The sequence below is a fragment of the Eriocheir sinensis genome, chromosome 64 (assembly GCF_024679095.1).
Source record: "Eriocheir sinensis breed Jianghai 21 chromosome 64, ASM2467909v1, whole genome shotgun sequence".
In the NCBI taxonomy this organism is placed as follows: domain Eukaryota; kingdom Metazoa; phylum Arthropoda; class Malacostraca; order Decapoda; family Varunidae; genus Eriocheir; species Eriocheir sinensis.
Window position 1 is genome coordinate 6,919,410 of NC_066572.1, and position 5,502 is coordinate 6,924,911.

The window sequence follows — 5,502 nt, forward strand, 5'->3', positions numbered from 1 at the left end:
TACCTGTTGCTGTTTCCACAAACTGACCTCTCACTCTCTGCTCTCTCTCTCTCTGTCTGTCTCTCTCTGTGTCTGTGTCTGTCTCTCTCTCTGTCTCTCTCTCTCTCTTTGTGTGTGTGTGTGTGTGTGTGTGTGTGTGTGTGTGTGTGTGTCTGTGTTTGTGTGGGTGTGTGTGTGTCTCTCTCTCTCTCTCTCTCTCTCTCTCTCTCTCTCTCTCTCTCTCTCTCTCTCTCTCTCTCTCTCTCTCTCTCTCTGTGTGTGTGTGTGTGTGTGTGTGTGTGTGTCTTGGTGGTGGGGTCTCTCATTCAAATTTTGGTACCCGATTATGCACCTGTACATTCACAATATTAAACATATCCCAAAATTAAACCAACACTACCTCCATACCCCTTGGGTGGTATAGAAATAAGGTCAAATATTAATATGTTAATGTGGCAGTCCTGTATCCAACTGCACTGTCCCCAAATGAACCTCGATAATTAATTAAGGCAGAGCAACTGGCAACTTGTAAAAAAATTTGCTTGTTACATTGGCATTACATATACAACTAACTTTGCCAGGTTTGTTATATCTTTGATTATATACTGATAGAGATGAAATCATCTCAAAAAATTTATTTTATTTTAAGACAGAGAGAGAGAGAGAGAGAGAAGGAGAAGAGAGAGAGATAGAGAGAGAGAGAAGAGTGACCATGAGAGAGAGAAAGAGAGAGAGAGAGAGAGAGAGTGATCAACGGAAGTGAGCGTGCAAGCAGGATAGCATCTGTTATTTAGGGTTGTCTAGAGAAGAGCCGCCACTTAAAGACACTATAGTCAACCCAGCACCGCACCGCTTCACTCGCCAGTGTTGCCCGCTTCTCACCGCGCGCCGTCCACCCCGAGCGGGCTGCCCGGCACACTCACCCGCTGACGTGCTGCTCTGTGTTGTCCGCCTTCACGCTGTGCGCCCTCCACCTCGCGCCAGCTGCCGGCACACTCCTGCCGCTCTTTTGCCCACACCCGGGCCGTGTACCGTGTACACACTCGCACTGCCTGTACGCTGCCTGCTTTGGTAAAGACCAGTGCTTCAACTGCCATTTAGACACCCCCACTTTTCACGACGCCAAACCCTGAAGGAGTGCCAGCGTAGGGCGTAGGTCACTGGCATCTAGCCTCCACCCCTTCCCCTTAGCTAACTGTGTTGCCGTCGGGGGCGGTTTTGTTTGTAGGGCCTTAGGTTATTACTGCTGCGTGCTTCTCCGCCAAGGGGAAGCCTAAAGCCCCATTCACACTGTGCCCACTGTGCCGACTCTGGGCCACGACTACCCACGACTCTAGGGTACACGAGGTCTTGGGTGTTGATGTGAAAGGGTCGGGTATGTCTTGAAAGAGGTCATGAGACCTGCCGAATGCTGCGCCGACGTCGTGACGGAAGTCTCAACCTTCAGAAGGCTTATGGGCATCACTGAGTACCTCCCATTGTCCTTAAATACTGTTCTTTCGTGCTGCCACACGGCCTGGTAAAACTCTTTCGTCTCTGCCTTTCAACTGGCTTCCTGTTGGAAGTACGCCTGCATAAAGCCTGTGCCTAAGAAGGGTAGCCGTTCCAATCCCTCAAACTACCGTCCTATAGCTTTACTTCCCTGTCTATCTAAAGCTTTTGAATCTATCCTTAACCGAAAGATTCATAAGCATCTATTCACTTCTGACCTTCTATCTGATTGCCAGTATGGGTTCCGCAAAGGGCGTTCTACTGATAATATTCTTGCTTTCTTAACTGACTCCTGGTCATCCTCTCTTAGCCGTTTCGGTGAACTTTTCTCAGTTGCGCTAGGCATATCGAAAGCTTTTGATAGAGTCTGGCACAATTCTTTTCTTTCTGAACTACCCTCCTACGGATTCTATCCCTCTCCCTGTACCTTTATCTCCAGTTTCCTTTCGTTCTATCTGCTGTGGTAGACGGTCACTGTTTTTCCCCAAAACCTATCAACAGTGGTGTCCCGCAGGGCTCTGTCCTGTCTCCTACTCTCTTTCCGATATTCATCAATTAATTATCTTCTTTCCACAACAAACTATCCTACCAACTCGTACGCCGTTGACTCTATTTTGCATTATTCAACTTCTTTCAACAGAAGACCATCCCAACAGGAATTGCAAGCCTCTAGACTGAAGGCTATAGAACTCTTAACCTCAGAACTTGCTATCAGAAGGAACCGGGTGTCTTTCACCGCCTCAAAAAACTCACTTTCTCCACCTATCAACTCGACACAATCTTTCAAACACCTATCCCCTATTCTTCGAGAACACCCAGCTGTCACCTTCTTCTACACTAAACATCCTCGGTCTATCCTTAACTCAAAATTTCAACTGGAAACTTAATATACCCTCTCTCAATAAGTCATCTTCCTCGAAGTTGGGCGTTCTGTATCGTCTCCGCCAGTTCTTTTCATCCTCTCAGATGCTATCCCTATACAATGGCCTTGTCCGCCCTCGTATGGAGTATTTATCTATTGTGTGGTGGGGGTCCACACACACAGCTCTCTTGGACGGAGTGAAGTCTAACGGCGGTATTATTAATCTTCCCCATTCCCGTTCCCTTTCCCTTGGCAGTGCTTTACGCTACCCCGTGAGTGAGCGGATGGGGTTGGAAAAGTGTTGACTCCGCGGGGTGAGAAGCAGGACATCTTCAGATCCCCTTCGCATATCTTATGTATAAATACAGTGTTATATTTGTTAATATAGAAGTAAATGTATTTGAAAGTACCATAATATATTTATAACTAGTATTATATAGCAAACTTTGCTGAAATGAATTTTTTTTTTTTTTAGTTTGTAAAGACATTGGTATTTATTTCCCCTGATATTGTAAACATCCATGCAGCACCGCCGTCTACATGTCAACAGTGTTGGACCTCCCCGCATCTTTTCACCTTAAAATCTACAAAGGTAAGCATTAAAATGATTATGTTATCACTCTTACACCGTTTTTGTAAGGTTTAATTCTTAATTATAGGGATATCTAAGATAGCCTCTCTCTTATTAGTGCGGCCTCACAGCAGCCAAACCGCATGCAGTCTGTGCTGAAAAAAAGAATCTTTTGATGGTTACTAATTATTCAATAAGGTTATGACACCGTTGAGGGGAAAAAAGGACAGTATTTAAAGATACCCAGCCATAAAAAGTTGGGATAAAACTATAACTATATATTTCGGGCGCTTTGAATGAATATGGGCTAATATGTATATTGCGACTGGACTGGTCCTGTCTTTTACCACTCCTATACAGGCTACTCAAGAACATAAGAACATAAAAACACAAGGAGACTGCAAGAGGCCGAATGGCCTACACAAGGCAGCTCCAGATTCCCCCCCACTACCACCTGTCATTCTCGTCCATGTAGCAATCCAATCTACTCTTAAACCAAGCTATCGTTCCTGCCTTCATGATGTGATTGCTGAGTCTATTCCATTCCCCCACCACCCTATTACTAAACCAGTGCTTGCCTATTCCCCTCCTAAGTCTATACTTTTCTAATTTAAATCCATTACTGCATGTTCTATCCTGCTGGCTTATTCTCAGTACTTTACTTATATCGCCTTTGTTGTAACCCTTGACCCACTTGAATACTTCTATCAGATCTCCCCGCACTCTTCGTCTTTTTAGAGAATGTAAGTTGAGATGTGTCAGGCTGTCTTGATATGGGAGGTTCCTCAGCCCCTGAATCATCTTGGTCATCCTCCTCTGAACTGATTCTAGCAAGTTGATGTCCATTCTGTAGTGTGGGCACCAAAACTGGACAGCATAATCTAAGTGTGGCCAAACTAACGCTAAATAGAGTCTGAGGATGACCTCTGCACTTTTGTTGCTTACCGTCCTGTTAATAAAGCCTAATACCCTGTTAGCCCTATTCCTCACACTAATACATTGCTTCCTTAGTTTTAGGTCAGAGTTCACCAACACTCCCAAATCCCTTTCACACTCTGCTCTGCATATCGCTATGGAGTCTAAACTATACCCGTGTAATGGGTTGCGTGCTTCTACACTTAGTACGCTACACTTGGTGATGTTAAAATTCATCTGCCATTTCTCTGACCAAGCTGACAGTTTGTTGAGATTCTCCTGCAGTGCTCAAGCATCCTCCCTTGTCCTATTTTGGTGTCATCCACAAATTTACCTATGCCACTGGTTATCCCATTGTTTATGTCATTGATGTAAATAATGAAAAAAAGCGGGCCTTAAACTGAACCTTGAGGAACCCCACTGGTAACATTACCCCATTCGGATTTTTTACTGTTTATGGTAACCGTCTGTTTCCTGTCACTAATCCACGCCCTTAACTAAGACTGAGATTATCGTGGAAATAATGGTGCTTATTTGTGCAAACGTTACTTCTTGAGGTTGAGATTGATTAAGGTTACTAGGTTATAAACAGATGTGTCCCATATAAATGAATACAAAACATTGAAGGCTATCATAAAGCAAATTTGTAGTTTGGTCCTAATTATCCAATCACTGAACTGCTTCTGTAACCATATCATTAAAAAAGGAACTTATTTAAATACACCGAACAAATATTAGTGCCTTGTTCAGGAGGTTGTTAACAAATTGTTTTCTATCGTTAAGACTTCCCTCAGTAATTCCTGGTAGTAATTCCTTTACTTTCGCTTTGCACTATTGCGCTATTTCCATTTTTTCAATCATATTGCCCTTGATTAGATACCACATTAAGTTAATGAAATTTAGAGACACCGACTGGTGAATAAGCTACCATCTAAGCTCAATTTTCCTTCACGGTCATTTTAGAAAGTTGCGTTATATAATATAAGAAGCAAAGTATTCTCTTGGTGTGTAATATGCTGTGAAGTTGCCCCTAGCAATAGTTTTAACTATACTTTTTTTCTTTCAGATCAATGAATATGTTCAACCCTTGGCAGGTGTGGGAGGAGTTTGCTACTGGTCAGAGAGCAGTAGCAGCCCTAGGGCAGAATACAATGCGACGGGAGCGCCGAGTCGTACCAGACCGGTTAACCCATTCGTCGCAATGAGTGACATAATTTATTGAGCGATTCCTCTTGAAGAAAGAGTCTGTCAATGACATCATTCTCAAGATTGGAGATCGCCTTCCAGATTCTACTGATATAAGAGGTAAGCAGTTATATTAAACTGTGAACTCTTTGCCTTAAATGGAACAGTTGCGGAAATGAGTTCCTGTACCCACTGTGGTAAGCCTTCCCTCCAACCGGCAACGTCGCAGTAGTACTAAAGTGTTGTTGTGAATGAACGGTGTTCGTCGTGTTCGGGTGTGAGTGGCGGAGAGGTTCACTGCTATTCAGGAAGTGTAAGGGAGGCTTTATTCATAATTAAGAGGAGAAAATAAATGTAGCATGTGTATGTAACACATGTTAAACCAAGATATCGCTACAAAATAATAACAGCAGAGAGAAGACGAGACGTATTATTTCGAGTCGAAACTTTGATGTTCCGCTCCTCCATCAGCATTCACGTGTGAACGTGTGATTCTCTC